Here is a 22,983-nt window from a genome sequence, read left to right on the forward strand (position 1 = left end):
GTGAGGCATTTCATCTTGTGTAATTCAAGAATATAGCGAGGGTGTAATTGTAGAAGAGAATGGCATCAATTTTTTTGTGGTCGTTCTTTTCAGAATTCATTTGTCAATCCTGAATGCTTGTTTCCATAGAATTACACAATGCGCAAAATGGCCAAATTGTTATTTTTTTTTAATTATAAAATTGTCTTATTATGGTTAAGATATTAATTCTTATTAAATTAAAGTAATTTAAATTATAATTATAATTAGTTATTGGTTTAAGATAACATCTAATTAAAAAGTAATACTTTATAAGGAGTTATAACATGTTATTTTAGAAAGGATAGGACAGAATTTATTATTAAATAATAACGAATTTGATCGCTAATAATAATTAATTAGAGATACACATCTACAGTTATCAAGCCAGTTGTATTATATGAATTCTTTACAAATGAGATTCATGATAAAAAATAATAATTACAAATATTAAAAAATGTTTCAAAATCTTATATCTAGAGCAAAATCTATTTTTGTCGTTAGTATCAACTTTATGTGCATCAAAATTTTAGCTTTGTCAATAATAAAGAAAAAAAATTTGCAGAATAAAAAACAAACATATAAAAATATACATTTACTTGACAAATTCAGGATAAGCAACCCTTCATAGAATTTTGAAGTGTTTGCAAAGACTAAGGAAAACCAAAGAAACAAACTTTGCATGCAAAAACATAAATGTTGCATGAATGTAAAGCACATAATCGAAAATGCAAAGAAAGAAAAGATGCAAGGAGCCCTACTCAAGAAATTAACTTGAACAAGATTCAGAAAATTGTTAGGATGTGAGTGAATGAAATGTATTTTCTGGTGAAAATTTTCAATGCTTCGTTTGTCATTTATTCTTTTATTTATAAACATTTTCAACCAATTCTAATTTATCATGGGTTAACTCTGGAGCATTCCAAAAATAATTGTTTCTCCATCCTTTTGTCAACGCTCCTTCTATCAAACTTCCTTAATCGACTTGCTTAAGGTCGACCAATATTATTGTTGACCGATAGATTGCTAAGAACCTTAACAACCAATTTATTTTAAAATAAGTCGTTATGCTACAAATTTAGTGATTTTCTTAAATTTGATTTAAAAGGAGGGGAAAAAGGACACTTCAAACATCTAAACCTTTTTAGTTTTAATTCTATATCTAATTTATTACTCTTGTATTTTTGTGAAGTTTCGGTTTTAATCTAAATTATTAAAATAGTAGTTGAATGTCGATAAACATTTATTTCTTGTATTATTCAAGTACTCCTTCGAAATTTTGGTATCAATTAATTGTTTATTTTTAATAGAAAGTAAATTGATACAACAAAAGGGAATATAATTTTTTCTAAAAAGTGGGTGGTAGTGACGTTGACGTATGAGGAAGCTTGCATGGAGATATCAGCAGAAACATGATTGGTGATTACTATTCACATAGTCATCTAATGTCATAATTCATCATCTCATGTCAGTATGAAACTGAGCTAAGTGTTTCTTTCTGTTTTCCCCTGCTTTTGCTCTTTGGTTAATTAATGGCGCGAGGAAATAATGGACCAGTTTCTCTTTCAATGGGTTGTCTCTTACTCTTCACTCATTAAGTCTCAGCATCATATCAACCTTCAGGAAAACTCAAATTCATTACCTTGAAAGCCACCTTACATGCATGGGTAGGAAAAATCAATTCTATACTATTTGTATTTTTAAAGAATGCAGGGTAAATAGGTCTTTTTAGTAAATAAATTTAATCAACTCTTGCTATGCTCATATTTTTAACAGATTTATCTTATCATACATTCTTCTTCTCTTTTTTCTTCTTTTGCATGATCTTTTTCTTCTCTTTTTTCTTTTGTGTATTCTGCTTTTCCCTCTTTTCAATCTTTTACATTTTCTTTTTCTAGGTTTTCGATCTCTTTCTATTAATTCCTCTTTTATATATCTTTGCTTTTATTTTTTTATTATATATATATATATATAATAAATACATAATTTTGTTTAAGAAAAATATAGGAAGAAACATCCAGAAAGTTTATAACGATACATATAAATATTTTGTAATGATAAACACAATTTTTTAAGGTAATGCTACTTTCTGATTGGCGTTTAACACCAGCAATGCTGCTCTGCTTGGGCGTTGAACGCCCACTCCTGCCTCCTTGTCTGGTGTTCAACGCCAACAAGGTACCTGCTCCATGGTGTTCTATTTCCAGTTTTGACTACTGCACATGATCACAAACTTAAAAAAAAAAATTATGTAAAATAAACTTAAAGAAAAATAGAAATAACTAATTATTGTTGAGTTGCCTCCCAACAAGCGCTTCTTTAACGTCACTAGCTTGACAGTTAGCTCCTTACGGAGATGGATAGGGGCTCATAATTTTGCCCCTTACAGTGAACTTCTTGCCTGTGCTCTCATGGATAAGTTCCACATGTTCTAGAGACAGGATCCTGTTCACTGTGTGTGGAAAGACTGGATTGTCAGTGAAGATATCTCTCATGCCAGGTGAGAGGCCTTCAGTGGGGATTTTCTTATCCCTCCAGCCTTTAGGTACTTTCTTCTCAGTACCTTTATTCTCAATGCTTGATGATGGCTGCCTAACACCAAACTTAGAATTGGTGTCTGGGGCTCTGTATAGCTTTGCACTAAGAGAGAGGGTTGGAACACTAAGTGTTGCACAATTGTCTCTCTTTTGTCAGAGGGAGGGTTAGGGTTAGGCATCTTGAATAAGATGTGGTCCTCCCATAACTGTAGAATCAGCTCTCCCTTTGCTTCATCAATAATGGCATTGGCAGTGGCTAGGAAGGGTCTTCCAAGGATGATGGATTCATCTTCTTCCTCCCCAGTATCCAAGATTATAAAGTCAGCAGGGATGTAAAGATTTTCAATCTTTACTAAGACATCCTTCACAAAATCATATGCTTTTTTCTTTGACTTGTCTGTCATCTCTAGTGAGATTCTTGCAGCTTGTACCTCAAAGATTCTCAGTCTCTCCATTACAGAGAGTGGCATAAGGTTTATGCTTGACCCTAGGTCACACAGAGCCTTCTCAAAGGTAATGGTGCTTATGGTGCAAGGAATTAGGAAGCATCCGGGATCCGGCAGATTCTGAGGTGGTTTCTGTTGAACGAAGGCATTGAGTTCCTTGGTGAGCACTGGAGGTTTTTCCTCCAACGGCTCTGTTTTATATAACTTGGCATTTAGTTTCATGAGGACTCCTAGGTAACGAGCCACTTGTTCTTCCTTAGTTTCCTTTTCCTCATCAGAGGAGGAGTGATCCTCATAATCCATAATTTGTAACAAGGCATTCAATCGAACTTCTATAGTCTCCTCATGAAGCTTAGTTGCCTTCAGTTCTTCAATAGAGAATTGTTTAGTGGGCGTTGAACACCCAGCTGCCCCATTACTGGCGTTCAACACCAGATTTTTATGCCACTTTGGGTGTTGAACGCCCAGTATAGACTTCCTTACCGGCGTTCAACGCCAGGAATGGTTCCTCTTTGGGTGTTGAACGCCCATTAAGGGCTTTCTTACTGGCGTTCAACACCAGAGATGGTTCTTCTTTGGGCATTGAACGCCCAGTAAGGACTTCTTTACTGGCGTTCAATGCCAGATTATGCCTTTCAAATTCGGCCTCAACCTCTACAGTGATGGTCTTGCACTCTTCCCTTGGGTTTACTTCAGTGTTACTTGGGAGAGTGTTGGGTCTCATGGATTCTCTTACTCAGCTAACCGACTTGTACCTCCAGATTTCTGATGGAGGACCTAGTTTCTGTTATAAAACTGTGAGTGGTCTTAGAGAGTTCAGAGACTATGGTTGCTAAGTCAGAAAGGCTCTGCTTAGAAGTCTCCATATTTTGCTAAAAAAAAGGGAATGGTTTATTACTGCTAAACCTATTCTGGTTTCTTCCACCTTGATTATTGTTGAAACCTTGTTGAGACTTCTGTTGATCCCTCCATGAAAGGTTAACCATAGGGTTGTAGGTATTTCCATAGGGTTCTTCCATGTAATTCACCTCTTCCATCATGGGTTGATTTGGATCATAGGCATCTCCATCATAGGAGGTGTCTTGAGTGCTGCTAACTGCAGCTTGCATTCCAGTCAAATGTTGAGAGATCATATTGACCTGTTGGGTCAAGATCTTGTTCTGAGCCAGTATGGCATTCAGAGTGTCAATCTCCAAGACTCCTTTCTTCTGAGTTCTCCATTGTTCATAAGGTTTCTCTCAAAAGTATACATGAATTGGTTGTTTACAACTATTTTAATGAGTTCTTATGCCTCTTCAGGCATTTTCTTCAAGTGGAGTGATCCACCAGCAGAATGGTCCAAAGACATTTTGGACAATCTCAGATAGACCATCATAGAAGATACCTAGGATAGTCCATTCTGAGAGCATGCCAGGAGGACATCTCCTGATCAGTTGCTTGTATCTGTCCCAAACTTCATAGAGGGATTCACCCACTTTTTATCTGAAGGTTTAAACTTTCACCCTGAGCTTGCTTATCTTTTGAAGTGGAAAGAACTTGGCCAAGAAAGCATTGACCAACTGTTTCCAAGAGTCTAGGCTTTTCTTAGATTGAGAATCCAACCATATCCTAGCTTTGTCTCTAGCAGCAAAAAGGAAAAGCATAAGTCTATAGACCTCAGGATCCACTCCATTGGTCTTAATAGTATCACAAATTTGCAGGAATTCAGATAGGAATTGATGTAGATATTCCAGTGAAAGTCCATGAAATTTGCAATTCTGTTGCATTAGAGAGACTAACTGAGGCTTAAGCTCAAAGTTATTTTCTCTAATGGCAGGTACAGAGATACTTCTTCCATATAAGTCAGAAGTGGGTGCAGTGAAGTCACCAAGAACCTTCCTTACATCTCCTCCATTATTCTGATCGGCTACCATGTTTATATTTTTGGTTTCTTGTTCGAAAAGTTCTGTGAGGTCGCTTCCGAAGTGTTGTGCTTTAACTTATTGTAAACGCTTTCTTAGGGTCCTCTCAGGTTCAGGATCAGGATCAAAGAGAGGTTCTTTATCTCGGTTCCTGCTCATAAATAAGAAAAAAAAACAAGAAAGAAAGAGAATGGAAATTTCTATGTCAAAGTATAGAGAACTTCCTGTGAGATGTAAAGAAGAAAGAAGAATAAAGATAGGGGAATGGGAAGAAGAATTCGAATAGAGGGGTAGAAGAATTCGAAAAGAAGTAAAAAGGAGAATCAGAAACAAAATGTTTTTGTTTTTTATTTTATTTATTTATTGAATTCAAAAACTAAGAAGGAAATTAAAAGCTAATTAACTAAAAAGAAGAGAGAGGAATTAGTTAGGAAGTTTTAAAAAAGAGGGAAGAGAAAAGAAAAGTATTAAAGAGATATCAAACTTTTAAAATTAAAATAAGATAAAACAAGTCACTAATTAAGAAAGATTTGAAACTAAGATAAGATAGGAGATTTGAAAAAGATTTGATTTTAAAAATTTTGAAATTGAAACAAGATAAGATAAAGATTTGAAAATAAGTTGGAAAGATAAGATATGGTGAAGATTTGAAAAAGATTTGAATTTAAAATTTAAAATTAAGATAGGATAAGATAATGATTTGAAATTTAAAGAAAGATAAACCAAAGATAAGATAAAGATTTGAAAAAGATTTGAATTTTAAATTTTTAAAAGAAAGATAAGATAGGAAAAAATCAAATTAAAAGAAAGATGTGATAGGATTTAAAAACATAAGATTTAAAATTTAAAATTTGACTTTACTAACAAGAAAACACCAAACTTAAAATTTTTAAATCAAGATAAGAAAAGAAAGCAAAATTTTCGAAAATTTGAATAAAGATAAAAGAAATATTTTTTATTTTTTAAATTAATGAAGAAAGAGAAAAACAACCAAAAGACACAAAACTTAAAATTTTTAAATTGAAGACACTAGTTTTTTGAAAATTAGAAAGAAAAACATCAAAAGACACCAAATTTAAAAATTTTTAGATCAAACAAAGAAAAGAAACAACAATTTGAATACCAAGAAGAACACTCAAAAACAAATTCAAAAATTTTAAAGAAAAGATAAACACACAAGGGACACCAAACTTAAAAATTGACATTGAGCTCAAACAAAAGACATTTTTTTTTGAATTTTTTTGGAGAAAGAAAACAAGAAAGTTCGAACTTTTAACAAGAACAAGAACAAAAGACTCACACAAAAGACAAAGATTAATAAACAAAAGAAAAGATTTTGAGAATTTTTTGAAAAGAAAACAAAAGACACAAAACAAAATAGTAAAAAGTACATAATCTAAGCAACAAGATAATCCAGTAGTTTATCAAACTCGAACAATCTCCGGCAACGGCACCAAAAACTTGGTGCACGAAATTGACTCCACAATATTCGCACAGATAGACCGGCAAGTGCACCGAGTCGTCCAAGTAATACCTCAGGTGAGTGAGGGTCGATTCCACGAAAATTGTTGGTTTGAACAAGCAATGGTTACCTTATAGATCTTAGTCAGGCGATTCGAAAAGATGATAATTGTTGTGAAGAACGCATAAAACAGATAAATAAATAAAAAGTTACTAGATAGATGTGAAATCAGTGATGAGAGAACGGTTGAGGCTTCAGAGATGCTTCTTCCTTCTGGATCAACTTTTATCACCATCTACTTTAACTTCTGATGTTTCATTTCATGGCAGGCTGTAAATGACTAACGCCAAGTCAGTGGTCATTAGTCTCCTCTGCTTCAAGTCAAACGCCAGGTCAGCGGTCATCCAATCTGAATGGGGGTGAAGCTCTTGCAGTCCATTCCCTTGGTGATCCTACTCAAAGCGCCACAGACAAGGTCGGATCTTCCGAATCAGAGAATGATACGTCCTGGTTCTAGCCTATACCACAAAGGCTCTAATCGTCCCGAACGTCGGCTACACTGATGTCTCCAAGTACCCAATGAAGTCGTGGATTAGCCGTCTAAGAGATGTATAATCAAGCTTGTGGTTCAGTACTATCCCATCAAGGACTCGCAAGAACCCATGTGAAATAGGGATGACGGTCAAGTTACACTCCCAATTCATTAGGATGAAGAACGAAGATACATCTTAGAATAGAATCAAGCATAGATTGAAATAGAATAGTGATATTATTAATCCATAAGAATTAGCAGAGCTCCTAAACTTAACCTAGGAGGTTAGTGACTCATAGCTTACAGAAAGTAGTAATGTATTCGAAAATATGGCATAAGGTTAGGTAGAAGATCCTAAACATGGTTGATCTTCTCCTATATATACTAATCTAATAACTAAGGATTACAGAAATAGGATAAACTAGGTTGATAGTGCGAAAATTCACTTATGGGGCCCACTTGGTGAGTGTTTGGGATGAGCTAAGGGTGACTCCACGAGCTAGCACCCTTCTTGGGTGTTGAACGCCAGCTTTGGACTCCTGAATGGGTGTTGGACACCAGCTGCTCCCTTTTGGGCATTAGGCGCGAGGAAGAGGGTTGGTAGCTGGCGTTGAACGCCAATTTTGGGCCTTCATTTCCAAAGCAAAGTATAAGCTATTATATATTTCTGGAAAGCCCTGGATGTTAGCTTTCCATAGCCATTAAGAGCGCGCCATTTGAACTTCTGTAGCGCCAGAAATGCTCTTTTGAGTGCATGGAGGTCAGAATCTAATAGCATGTGCAGTCCTTTCTTTGTCTCTGAATCAAACTTTGTCAAAACTCCTCAATTTCAGGCAGAAAATACCTGAAATCATCATAAAACACAACAACTCAAAGTAAAATCCAAAAATATGAATTTTGCATTAAAACCTATGAAAATATAATAAAACTTAAACAAAACATAATAAAAACTACATGAAAATGATACCAAAAAGCGTATAAAATATCCACTCATCAGAACACTAAACTTAAACTGTAAGCAACAAAAAACAAAGTGATGATTTTAGGTTGTATGATTTTTCTGATGTAGATTAGGCTTCGGATCTACAAGATATCAGGGTCTTGTGTGTTTTTGGGAACTAACTTGATCTCTTGGCATTGCAGTAAACAACATACAATTAGTAGGTCCAGCATAAAGCGGAATTTAAAAGACTGGCCATGTGTGAAGCTGAGTGGTGTGGCTACAAAATCTCCCAAAGGAGCTGTAGATTAACCTTTGAACTGTCCCAATGATTATGTGTGATAACATGAACACAGTAATACTTATAGCAAATCTAGTTCTTCATGAAAAGATTAAACACTTTCAACTTGACATCTAGATTTTTAGCGATAAAGTCAATAAAAAAGGACTGAGTATTGTGCATATTCCTTACACTAATTAGATAGTAGACATCTTGACTAAGTCTTTTAAGTGTTGCATCGTTTGATAGATTCACACACAAATTCAGAGTGATTGCAAAAATTACTCTGAGTTTGAGGGGGAGCATTGGGATTACAGCTGTAAATAAATTATTACAGCTGTAAATGAATAGAGCAAAGTAGTAAGAAAATCTGTTAGTGTAATGAGTAGAGTTAGTCAATCAGTTATTTTTTGGATAGTTTTAAGATTCTTATACTCTTTCTTGTGTATCTCTCATTAATAAATATTCTTGTAAAGGTGTTATTCAGAGAAATAACATGAGTGATCAATAATCATTCTTACCTTTACATTTTTTCTATTTCTTGTTTTCTTTTTCTGAGTTCTATATTCACTTTTTCACTCATAGTTTCACATTTGTTCATCAAGTAACCATTTAGCAACGGGTTACAAAAATTAATTTGACTAAAAATATAAATGATTGGAGACCGATTAGATATTTAAAAATTATTAGAAATATTTCGTTTCTAGATAAATTATTGTAAAAAAAATAAAGAGAAGTGTTACACATACAAGTCTTTTTGACTTACAAGTCTTACAAGTTACTAGGCCTTTTAATGCGTTATTCAACGTTTCCTGTTTTCAAAGCGCTACACTCAGAACGGTTCTTCTTCTTCTTCTTCCTCTTCCTCTTCCTCTTCCTCTTCTTCTTCGTTTTTTTTTTCGATTTTCATGGTTTCTGAAATCAAGCTTTGAAATCGTTTTGAAGAAGAAGAAGCAGCAGAAGATGAGGAGAAAGAGAAAGAGTTCTGAATTATGCAACGAATTTTGGGTGTATTTCTTAAATACTTTGGGTGTATTTTTCGTAATCCTTTGGGTGTATTTCTGTAATCCTTTTGAAGATAATGGAACTTCAGAAATACACCCAAACGATTACAGAAGTACACCCAAAATGATTACAGAAATACACCCAAAGGATTACAGAAATACACCCAAATGGTTACAGGAATTCACCCAAACGATTATAGAAAATACGCCCAAAGGATTACAGAAAATACACCCAAAGGATTTAAAGAAATACACCCAAAATTCGTTAAAATACATCTTATGCATAATTCAGAACTCTTTCTCTTTCTCCTCCTCATCTTCTACTGCTTCTTCTTCTTCAAAAACGATTTCACCATGAAAAATCGAAAAAAAAAGATAAAACAGAGAGAAAAGAACGTAAATGAAGAAGAAGAGGAAGACGATGAAGAAGAACGTGCAAAAACGAAAGAAAAGGTGAAGAAGAGTAAGAGGAAGAAGAGCGTGCAGCAAGAAAAAGAAGAAGAAAGAGAAAAAGAAGGCAAGAAACGAAAGAAAAGAAAAAGGAGAAGACGAAGAGGAAGAAGAATGGTTGGAAGCGTGTTTTGAACGTTAGTTTTAATTGAACTTGTAAGGCTTACAAACCTTAATCGCTTGTATGCGAAGAATTACTCAAAAATAAAATAATATAAGTTTGATTTAGACCTTTATAAAAGCATAAATTTATTAATATATTATTAGATCTAAATTGGTAAATTAGTTTAGCTGGCTTGTGAAGTTTATAATTAAACTTGACTTGTCAAGAATAAATTCCGCTAATTTTACGTGTCAAGCTTATGTTGTCAATCTTCCACATATGACAACTTGTCAAGCTTCCAAGGATGAAGCTGAAGCATAGTGTGGCAGAAAACTAACCTTGAAATAAAAGCACCATTTTGCGGTGATGATAAGATAGGGACATCTTCCATAAATTTTCAAGGGCACTTTGATGACTTTAATGACTTAAGGTGGAGCCACCTACCTCGTCAGGCGTTCATCATAGAGAGAAATTGTAACCCATAACAGACATAAGGATCTACAAGAAATTTCCAAAATATACTTGACATATTAGAGCTCTACTATTTCAAAAGTTTATGCTTATTACAATGAGATAAGACCACTCTAAATTCGAATGAGACGTTAAAGATGACATAAAATGCAATTGTCTGCCCATTCTGATTCGAATCTGGCACGCGAATGAGTGAATTAATTATTTGACTAATTCAAGTTGGTTCCACACCAAATTGTTATTCAACGTTAGCGATAGAAAGTTATATGTATTATTTTGTAACATAATAAGTGAAAGACTGCTTATACCATCATGGGAATAACTGAATTTACCAGCCGTGGGAATATTACAAAAATTTGTGTCAGAAATATATAAGCATATAAAGTCAAGGAATGGAAACGAAATGGCACTAGTAGCCAGATTATAGTTTAACTCTTCTGCCCTTAAAGATAACTAGGCATATCCCGGGAATCCAGAGAGAAATTGACCCTCTTTTATGATCTTAATATTCAGAATTTTGAAAAAAACAAGCACTAATTAATATAATGGAGCTATTGGGTGGTGCTGTGGTTAAGGGGGCCAGATACTATATAGCAATGGTTATGCTTGTGGGCTTTATTTATTCATTGATTCTTTGGTTTTCTAATAATGGTGTTGGCTTTTTGGGCTGAAACCCTCTAATTTACCAAAAAAAAAGGGTGTTGGTTTTTGTTTTCCTCTCTATTATTAGAAAATCAAAAATATATGTACAAACTAAAAATAATACCAAAAAAATAAATATATGTACAAACTAAAAATCAACTGCGATGTATTAATGTATTTGAAGTTAAAATATATGTTTTTACCTACTAGTCTACTATTTTTAATAGATTTAGTTATTCTATTAGTCTCTATAATTTTATCAAATTTGTAATTACTTTTTATATCATTTTATATAATTAAATTTATACATTATTTTTAATTTTGTAATTAAGTCATGATCAATATAAAAATTAAAAAATATTAAAAACACAAAATATTTTTTTTTTCAAATTAAAAGTACTCAATTAAAAACCTAAATATCCTTGACCACATGTTTTAAAATGAATATTCCATTAATTTAACACAAAAATAATTTAATTATAAAATTAAAAGTAATATAAGAAACCAATTAAAAAATATATATATAAAAATTTAATTATAAATTTGGTAAAATTATAATAACCAAGAATAATTATTACACCTTATTATTAGTTATTCTTATTGTTCTTTGATTTATAAGAAAGCAGAGAGAATATCTTAATGTAGCTTCACTTTGACAAATTCCGATGCACAAGATGACCCACCATTTTGCAAATAGACAAACTACAATTCCATCTTTATTACCTCAAGTAACCTGAATTTTCAGCAGAAACACAATAAGTGAGGGTGCTCATCAACTGCTCAAAGGTGCTAAAAGCAAAATTCTTCGTTTAAACAATGTAAAAGAAGTGTGTGTGTATATATATATATATATATATATATGTTCTATATTGCTGCTCCAATGACACGCTTCCTTCATAACATTTTTCCTAGTAAGATGATAATTTACTCAACTATAATAAAATGAGTAAGATGATTTAATCTTCATGTTATGAGTACTAAACATGTTATGAAATCTATTCCAAAATCTTAAATGGTTAAATAGAAGCACAAGCTCTCATGCAAAACCACAAAAGCTCATTGGACTTGAAACATTCGTAATCCACAGAAATACGAAGGGTAATAAAATCACATTGTAAATGAGATTTTAATAATGAATAAATTATCTCCCCTACAAGCTTAAATCAATTTATTAGAGATATAATTATGTATTTTTTTCTATCAATTTAAATCTATCCACTTTGATTCTTATTATCCTCGTAAAAGAAAAAAAAAAGCATATGATAAATAAAAAGAAAAAAATATATATGCAAAAACTTACCCAAATTCAAAAGAAATTATTACGTAAAAATATATATTAAAAATATAACTATTCAAGTGTTGATGGTTTCCAACTCAAATGAAACCACAAGCTAAATAAAAAATAAAAAAATAAAAAATAAATAAGTCTCTAATCTTTCTTTACATAAATAAATTAGTCTCTTATAATTAAAAAATACAAATTCATCCTTTACTTCAAAGTTCAAATGCGTGACAAAAAAGTTTTTCTGTCTAATTGCCAGTTAAAAGCGTAGCGGAGTGACAAAAACTTCGAGTGTGTGCAGTAGGAGAAATTATAAGAAATTATAAATAATTTTTAGAAATTTTAATTTTGCATGTTATGGGTTTGTTGAAGAAGCAGTAGCAGAATGATTTGATGATGACATCATCCTTGATATATAATATTTTCATTTCAACTTTCTTGACTGTTTCTTCATAAAACAAAAAACGGCCACCACAATTCACAATATCTTGAATTTGTTGTTTGCTGAAAAGTCAAGACCTCCTTAAGTTTGAACTAAATTAGATAATATAAGTTCCAAGCTTTTGAAAATTAATGGTGCTCAAATAAGTGATTTTGATAACTTAAGCCTAAGCTTATAATACAATATCTTTTAAGACATTATATGATTTAATCCAAATATTTTCGCACCAGTTTTGCTGTCTATTCTTCATCCATTATTTTCATCTTGTGTAGTATTCAAGCTAAATTTAGTGGCAAATGAGAACATTTTATATAGAAAATTCTAATTAGTTTAACTATGTAAAGATTATATATATGATTATCATCATACATTAGCAAACAATTGATAATTTCTGGCATCAAGAATAATCTATTTAACTGCTGCAACAGCAGCAATGGCTCCAGCAGTTGATGCAATAACATAGTGCAACAACAGTAATGGCTCCATTCTTTTCATCAATTATACATGCTGATTGAGAAAATGCCTTTTTTATTTTGTTGTTATATATCACTATAAGAAAAAATGTTGAGTTTTCGACGGTATAAATTTTGTCGGTAACCAATTACCGTCGATTTTTTTTTGTCCGACGGTAATTAATGTCGAATTCTGCAACAGATTAACTTCCCAAAAAATCATTTGATTATCGTCGAAAACTCAACAGTTACACCTACTTGTTCAACACTATACTTCGATTCTGCTCTTCGAAAAGGAACATCGACCATAACAATTCCGTCTCCGTCTATCAAAACAACTAGAAATGTCTCAAAAAAAAGTAGACATACGCCTTACAAAAAGTTCACGTCCCTCTCCACATGTTATTAATTAATATATATTCAATCGGCTATTCCATCTCCATTATCCATTGAGCCCGCTCTAAATAAGCCCCCTTTTGCCGGATTTTTTATTTGCTTGGAATGATGATTCATATCTAGAAATATATAAGTCTTTCTTATCTTTAATGGATTGATATGAACAAAGATTATATTCATATTGTGTGTTTTTTTTAATGAGCCTAATTGTTGGTTTTTGTAAGAAATTGATCTGGTTTTTTCATATGTGATACCATTTGATTACCGACGGATTTTTTCGACGGTAATGTTGGCTCCACAATATCTTGTTTCCAGCATTAATACCGTCGAATTATTTCCTCGATAAATCCGCCGATAATCACAATTTTATTTTTTTAAAAAATATTATGATGCAATTTTTTTAATTTTAATTTTTTATTTAAATTTATTTTTTACTCAATTAGTGGTCAAATTATTAATAATAGAAATCAATTATATAATATTAAATATCAAATATTCAAATAAATTAAAAGTCAAATAAATACAATGAAATAATAAAACAATGTCCTAATCGCTATAAATCCTGGTAGTCATCATCGTTGTTCTCGTGGTATTGCTGAGGCGGCGAAGAAGACTGTGATGTCTGTATCCCACTAACAGCACTGCTGCCATGCACCAGCAGGGCTGATGCCAGCGGCGCACATGTGAGCATGGTACACCTCCATCTGATTCTCCATCTACTGAAAGCCACTCCAGCTGCTCCCTCCACTCCAGCCTGGGGTCATCCGTGTCTATCACGCGTGTGAAGATCTTCTGATACCTCTCTTGAGTCTCGGTCAGCTCTTGAGCTTGGTTATGAAGGCTCCGGGTGAGCTCCTACACCTGCAGCCTCGAATCAATGCCTTCATCAAGATCGTTCCCGCATTTCAGGTGCATGTGTTGTGTTTGTGTATGTGGTGTGCTGATTGGGTTTATTTAATGAACTTATATATGTTGGGCTTGGACCTAACTTGGATCCGGTTCAACCTGTTAGCGTTTTTAGCTCGTTTGGTCCAACTTTGGGCCAAATAAAATTAACGCCCGATTTTCGACTTTAAATATTTTCCTAAGATTTTTTACTATTTTTAATTTTTCTTGCACAGTACCGGGCATACTTTAAATCCTCAAATTCTCATTCTAAATTTTCAGATCCTATTTTGGGCAATATTAATTATTTAATTAGACAGTTAATTAGTTGCGGTTCTTACAGTTTTGTCCCACCCACAGTGAGGACAGTGGTTTTGTCCCACTCACAGCTTGTGAATGATTGTTTTTGTGACAAATATGATTATAGAAAATCATGATTATGATTATGATTATGATCTTGGTTATGACTATGGTTGTTTTGATTATGATTATGATTGTGATATAACAATTGAATTAGCAAGGATAGAGGGTTTGTTCCGCTTGCATGATTATAATTGAGATATGACTATTGAATGAAAAGGACATGTGTTTTGTCTCGCTTGTTCAGTGCTGCAGTGAGACACCTGCACTGATAAGGATGGTGGTTTTGTCTCACTTACTCAGTGTTGTGGTAGAGATGTGGGGATGGTAGTTTTGTCCCACCCACATTCTTTCTTTTCGTAAGGGTGGTTAGGCATGCAATCCCTAGATTAGCTTACTCCAAGAGAAGTTGATAGGGCACTCTCCCTCTGAGACTAATTTGTGATAAATGTGGGATGTTCCTCTAAGAGATGCATGATTGAAAGACTATATCCGGATTAGCTAGCGGATGTATTGAATCTGACAATATAACCGACACGTAAACTTACGGTCAGTATGACAAGCATGCATTATATGCATTTGTTTGGTTTGCCCACATGTTTATCTATTTGCTACTTGTACTACTTGAACTATTTGTAGTTTGTTATGATTGATTCTGGGTGTTTTGCTTGTGTTTGTTTTCCTAGAAGGATGAGGTAAGATGAGATGCTAGTTTTGATGGGTTTCGTTAATTTTAAGGTTTGAGATGGTCAATTAATGAGGAATGCATTTTGGTGATGTTGGATAAATGTTGATGAGTAAGTTGTTTGCTCTAGAGTTCTTAGTTTGTATCTTTAAGTGAATTATGATACTAAGGGGTTAGTGAATGAATTGACAAATAAAAAGGTTAACTCAATTGTAATTAAAATTATAGTACACAGTAGAGATTTTCTTTAAACGATTTAATTAAAACCATATGCTTTGAAATCCTATCGAGTTAGAGATCAGGAATGCTTAGATAGGCTTCATATTCTATATATAGTTGTTATTTGGATTCGTTATCCTGTTGGAAATCTTTGGGTTATCACCTACTGCTATTTACTTCTCTTTTTCATATTTAGACGCGATCTTCTGTGATAACCAAGTTGATTTAGCGAGTTTCTACTTCTTCAGAGTGCCTAATCTAATCTTGATGATTTTCTCTCATTACCTATGCAATCACCATGTGTATTTATAATTTGAAAGACACGAGTTTTGTGTATTATGATCTATTTTAGAAACTTATATGCATACATATATGTATTATAATTTGTTTTAATTGAATTCAAAATTTTTATTTGAAATCTTTTCATTCATCTACTCATTCCAATTCTATTTTATTCTAGTATAATGTATATGTAAAAAAAAAGTATGGCTCGCAGACTCCTACTTATGCATTGTCAATATCATTGATATGTTAAATTAAGAATTACAGACTAAAGGTCACTGTAATGTTCTAGCTAATAGCCTATTATAACCTAGACATAATGAGTTCATTAGTTAAGGTGTTACAATTTTACACTGCACCAATTTAATATGAGCTGACACATTGAGTCCAACTATTCTCGTATTGGAAATGACCGCATCAGTACCATAGCATTCCTCTATATATGATACATCCTTCAAATAGACACATCTAAGTTTGTGTACAAGACATTCTTTTCTTTTAATAACTTTCTAATTATCCTGCAATAGATATCAAATCCGATTCGATCTGATCATACGAACCAAAATACCAGTCACTCGGTCTACGAACCGATTTGAATTAAACCTGTTACGCAATTTACTCGGTCAAATTTTATCAAACTCAGCAAAAACTAGACAAAACCTAGTTAAACCCGGATCGACCCACTAGGTTAGAGAAATTTGAAGTTACGTCCTCCTAAAATGCAAAACCAACGTTTATCACTATACTAAGTTGTTCTTTGTTATACATATTGTTTTCTATAAAATATATTCACAAATGAAATTAAATTATATCTATAAATTTAAAAGAAAAAATAAGAATATTTTTTATTAATTACAACTATTTCAATGATGATAATTTTACTATCATTTGAATAAATACTTCCAATTTGACCTCCGCCCTTTTCTTTCTTCGTATTTGACAATCTCACTCCACATACACCGAGGAGGATGCTTACTTAAAGAATTAAAATAATGGAATACACTAATTTCTCTCAATCCTCAATGTGCATAATTGCATATTATTGAATCATTTATTTCAGATTCTTATATATTCATAGTACAAAGAATGAAATGAGAACAAAGAACAAATTAATAAAGAATAGCTAACAACAAAAAACGACTATAAACAATGTTTGCTATTTATGAGGGAAATGAAAGAATGAATGGAATGATATATATTATATATAATAATTAATGCCTCCAAGGTTTAATAAAAAATATATTCAGCTTGAAAGTGTGCAAGGCTTCAAGAACCACAACATGTCCAATGGCTTTGTTTCTCCTTTTCCATCAACTATTGTAGCATTACTTCTGCTGTTCATTGCTGGGAACTCTTTTGCGATTTCCTGGTTTTGCTCAACTTCTTGTAGGATTGCTCTTTCCTGTTACATATCAATCAAATGATTCATATTTTTATCTTTCACCAAAACTCAAAGGTTTTTATATACATGTAAGACAAATCAAATCATACTTCAGCACTATTCAGAAATACAAGAATGCACAGTTGCAAACCGTATGTATGAAAAGTTCAAAGTTTCTCAAAGTTTATATTAGCATATCGTCACATTGTGTTGTGCAAACAATCCGTGGACAAAATATGAAGCAGCCAATATGAATCATAATGAAACAGAAGAAATTGAAGTTATTGGATGCATCGAAAAGTTCGAAATCCCATCATTTGAGAGATCAAGTATAAACAACAATGGACTGCTTTGTAACTAGAGTAGGAATTTAAGCTGTGTAGAGTCAGCAGAATTGACCGCACAACACGGTATTAGTGAAGGAACAAACAACAAGAAGCAGAGAGTACACACAAAAGCATTCTTGCTCTCTCCATATGAAGCAATGACTTTAAGAAGATACTTTCAGGGTCAATTCATTAAAATCTATCTATGAACTCACACAACCTATTTATCTTCAGGATAGTTATCTTATCATTAGTATAAATAGCTTAGTATAGTGCTGTCCTGTCAATTTACTCAATCTGGAGTGTATGTCATCATGTTGTTTTGTGCTTGTGCACGCAGAGAAAAGCATTGGATGCACTGAAATGCTTCAAAATCCTACTTTGGATCAAAATAAAAGGAACGAACACTACTTTGGATCAAAGAACTGCTTTAAAACTAAGACCCCACCCCACTGCATATTTAGTATGAATGGCACCTTTTTTTTAGCATTGTCTAAATTCAGCTGAATTGATCTACCACAAAAGAGAAAGGGACACATAAAAGAATCAGTTATTCTTGCGCATTTATTTGGAGCAACATAATGACACTAACATAACTTGTGAGTCAGGTTATGAAAAATCTATGAATGAACACAATATGGTCTTGACAAAATTTCACTACCTACACAAAATTTCACTAATAAAAAAGTTAATATTGTCTTGTCAGTTATGTAATCACTATGAAGAGTGTGCTATATAAGGGATGGTAGTTACATACCATTAGCCTGGACTTAGGAGCCTTTGAGGTGTAGCTTTATTGGGTCCGATTCTTGTGGCAGAGAAGCACTGAGGAGAGGGAGGATTCGTTCGAACTTGCTGTTGTAAGAGCTCCTCCCTTTTATGTCTTACATTCTCAATATTAAGAGATATTGGCACATTTTCTGACCCATCAGGTCTTCTGCAGAATACAATAATCCACAAATTGGTGGTTAACTCAAGGACAGCTATAATGGTATAAAACTTTTAGTAGTTGATATTCTAGTTAACCAACCGCTAGGAAAACAACTTTTTTTTTCCTTTGTTTTTTCTTTTTCTTTTATTTTTCCTTTTAAGAAAAAGCTGAAACAAATGCATCCTTGATCTATGCACTAACAGTGCATGTTTACTAGCTGAAGTCTTTACCATTCTTATGGGGATAAAACTATTTTCAAGACATCTATTTTATTTTCGTTTTCTAACGGATTATTTTTCAGGTCTATGACAATGAAGATTAAGCCAGCATGACTGTAAAGTGATGAAGTGAACAGGGGCAAAAAGTACTTTTGTTTAAGCTCTTCAACAACATGATCTCATTCAGAATCCATTATCACAGCTCTAAGTCTGCAGATCATGTAAAACAATATGACTCTAATGTGATGAAATGTAAAAAAATAAAATAGTTTTATTTAATTTTATACAACATTCATAACCCTTGAATAACATAATATCATTTTGTATAGTTTTAATCATGCTATTTGTTCTTAAAGACCTAAATGACTAACAACATGATATTGCCATTGTTCAATCCTCTGATATGATTCATGTTGTTATTTCCTTGATTCAAGCATTGTATCCAGTGGAATCGAAGAATATTGAGAATAAAACTGTCTTCTTGGTGTTCTATGCAGTTACTAGTTGTACAGCCAAATTAGAAACTACAAGTGTCTTAGCATAAAGAGAAATATTGATCACTAAAATTTCAATAAGGACTAACACTAAACATTCTATAAACAGTTAAGCAGATAGGTTCTGAGGGAGAAAATGCTTACTTCTTTCTCTGTAGCTTCCCGTTAACACTTGCACCATCCAGTTTTTCAGCCTTTCCCACTTCAATCAGTGGCTTCCTCTCTTTCTCTCTTCTATCTAACTCTGCCAAAGGTTGCACAGGAGATGGGGACTTCTCCACAGCCTCTTCACTCTTCAAAGGGTTCAAATTCTCAGCGTTTTCTCTCTCCCTAGCTCTCGTTGCCAATTTCTTCAACTCGTTGCAGAATTCTGTGATTTGGTTCAGAATAGGCCGCCCTGCGAACAAATTCTTTGCAGAAAGAGTTGATCTCAACGAAGGTGCCTTGTTGTTCATGAATGTGTCATCAGCTGGTTTCTTCTCTTCACTTGACTTGACTGCAGCCTTCATGTACTTGAATGGATTCAATGGAGGTGTAAACACATTTGGGTTTTGGTTTTCGCTATCTTGGTTGAATCTTGATTTGCCATCTGGGGGAGAAGCTGATGGGAGGGTGGGCACCCTTCTCTTAATTTTTGCATCTCTGTACCAAAATTCATCAGTATATATGTGTGTGTGCAGCAGGCTAATCAAAGAAATTCAGTGTTTTAACAGAACCTCAAATTGCATGGGAAAATAAAATAATAGTAAAATAAATTTTTACTAGTAGTAAAGTACCTTCTATTTCGGTCACCAAGAGGAAGATTTTCTGAAACAGAAGCCTTCAAGAGAAAATAAATAGTCAAGAAAATTTCAAGAAAGCAGTAAACAAATACTAATAATTGGAACCTCAGAACAGCAAACACAACCACTCAAAAGTAACATAGCAAGAGGGGAAAAAAAATTCATATACATATAAAGAAAGGCTAAAGATGAGAATGGAAAAAACCTTGGAAGGAGTCTTTGATCTGAGAAAATCCTCTGCTGTCTTTGGATGCTTGCAATCTTAAACAACCACCACCAAATTAACAAGATAATTATTAACCAACAAAAAAAATTGCAAAATTTTTGGTAAACCCTAAATTGTGATTTGGGGATTACCGGGCCTGCAAAACCAAGCTTCGTCATCAACATGATTGAGGGAGTAATGGTCAAGGGACAAGAAGTCAACCCATTTGGGGGCGTTGATGTTCTCGTATAGGGCGTCTTCTACGAAGTTCCATTCTTGCGCTACTCTCTTCCAGTCTATCTTCGCAGGTTCCATAGAAAGAGAGAGCGAAAGCAGAAAGCGTTACGCCGTTGAGAGCGAGTGTAAGTGTGAGTGTGTAGTGTGAAGTGTGTGAGTCGTGAGTAGTGAAGGAAGGTGCAAATGTGACCGTTATGGAGTTAGAGGGAAAGAAGAGTGAACGTTGGGAACTGGGCTCATACTCAGCTTGTTCTAGCTATTTATTTATTAATATTATATATTCCACGACCCAATGACCGTTATAGATTGCTTCATTCATTGATATTATATGTATTAAGTATACTATAAAAGAAAATATTTTAATATTTTTGATGTATTTAATGTATTAAAAATATAAAAAAAATTATTTTTGTAATAATTAGTATTATAACAAACACAGAAAAAAATAATATTAAAATATTTTTTTTATGATATGCTTAATTAATAGTTAATACTCTTCAAGAGGTACATAATAACAAAACCCTTTGAATAATACTACAATAAAAAAGAAAATTTTGGTAAAAAATAAAGATTATATTATTTAGTAAAACAAATTTATCAAAAAAAAATTTGTCATGTGTAGTTATAGTTGTAAAAAATTAAATTGGACCAATCAATTTATTTTTTACAAAGACATGACAAAAATAGAATGACAAAGACAGTTTTTAATATTTTTATACTTCTGTATCATATTTGAAAGTAGTGGACAAAATCTTGTCAAATGTCTTTATTTTGCATTTGAAAAAATAGATACAATTAACTAAATACATAACAAAAGACATTATACATCCTTTTGATTTTATTTTAAAAACTGAAAATATTTTTTTTCGATCAAATCTCATCTTGTAATAAGAGGAAGGAATGGCATCAGATTGGACGAGCTTCTCTTCTTCTTTGTTGGGTGTGTAGCTGCAGAATGAAGGAGAAGATGAAGCTAGGATTTTAATAAAGGAAGGACAAATTCTGGTATTTGCAAAATATATTAGGGGTAAAAAAAATTATTAAAATGATCTCCAAATTTTGTGTCCCATGTGTCCCAAGTGGAGGCTGATACAGAAATTTGACTAAGAGACATTTACAAAGATGTGTATTTTGTCTATGTCTCCTAAACCAAACATATTATAAAATGTGATATTGTCCTTTGTCTCTGTCTCTGTAGTACATCCAAACATAGCCTTAAGAATTTTAAAGTAGATGTTTTGGTCCCCAACAAAAATTAATTACTCAATTAGTGTTCAATATTTTCTGATATCAAATAATACCGTCTTTTTGTTAGATTGCTCTGTTAAACCCTAATGATAGAGTCCAACGTATCACATTAAGTTGATGACACAATTGTTATGTGACATATGAAAAAAAAAAGACAAAGTAGTCCCTGCTTGGATTGCACAAAAACGATGCTGAAAAATTGCTAAAAGCCCTAAACAATGTTGGAATTGAACTTCTTTCTCTTGCTAGAACCCTCCATTCTCGAGTAGCAAATAACTGAACAGAAAATGCTATAATCATTAACAATAACAGCTGGAGAAAGTTTTGTAAGTTCATATTGCCAACGAGTTAAAGGTGGTGGTGATAGCAGTGTTAGCAGTGGTTCTTCAAGCGGCGCCAGGTTAAGAGTCACAAAGGGGGAGAGTCCAAGATACTATTGTAAGGCCTATGCCATAGTTGTAGAGTCTAGAACGGAGAAAAATCCCAAAAGACCTTTATTTGAAGGTTCTTTTTATAGGGTAATGTACATAGGGTTTTAAACTTTTTGTATGCAAAACATGATTTCTAATAATGCTCTAATTGGCTCCCTTCTATTTGTACAGGCAGAAGAAAGTTTTGCACTGTGAATTCTTTGTATAGCTTGACAAGGTATTTTATTATGAAGTTTATGGTGGACAAGATGATGCTGTTTTGGCAAATAAGGTGAAGAAGTTGAAAGAACTGGTTGATGCATTCGAGAAGAAGAACAAGAATGCCATTGAAAATAGAGGATGGTTCAGATGCTAAAGTAGTGTGTTCTTTTTCTTTCTAGGATTTTTGGTCTGTCTTCTTCTTGCTAGGATTTAAGAAGATTGAGATAGATTTTTTATTAAGTTATGTAGTTGAACAAGTAATTAAAGTGTTAATTTTCATTTATGCAAAACTAATGTGTAAGTGTTTGAAGAAGTAATGATTGATGACGTTATGAATGACAAAAGTTTCATAGAAATGAATTTAAATCAGAGATACTTAAACCAGAGTACCATAATAGCATTTCATATAGAGAAATACTAGGGACCATCAAAATTTATTGTTTTTAGTCATCGCTTAGCTATCAACCCAATTCCTTTAGTCTAGTTTCTTTAGTCTAGTAATCCAATAATATACTTTATCCCATATTTTTCAACATTGATGACTAAAAACAATAAATTTTGATAGCCCTCTAGCATTCCACTTTCGTATAACTAAAGTTTTAAACATCTAGCAACTTCAACCAAACTAGTGATAGTTAGCTAGTCTTTAAGTGTTTTCTAGTACTAATACAACTTTTAACAAAAGGTGCATTCAAAATGTACTAGCAACATAACAACGAAATAGAGACAAACCACATTGC

General features: G+C 33.0%; 1 pseudogene; it reads right to left on the reverse strand.

Annotated features, from left to right (window-relative positions):
• Nucleotides 1-16,795: 16,795 nt before the first annotated feature.
• Nucleotides 16,796-20,661, reverse strand: LOC112707477 (uncharacterized; annotated as a pseudogene).
• Nucleotides 20,662-22,983: the final 2,322 nt, after the last annotated feature.

The sequence above is a fragment of the Arachis hypogaea genome, chromosome 8, assembly GCF_003086295.3.
Source record: "Arachis hypogaea cultivar Tifrunner chromosome 8, arahy.Tifrunner.gnm2.J5K5, whole genome shotgun sequence".
Taxonomy (NCBI): domain Eukaryota; kingdom Viridiplantae; phylum Streptophyta; class Magnoliopsida; order Fabales; family Fabaceae; genus Arachis; species Arachis hypogaea.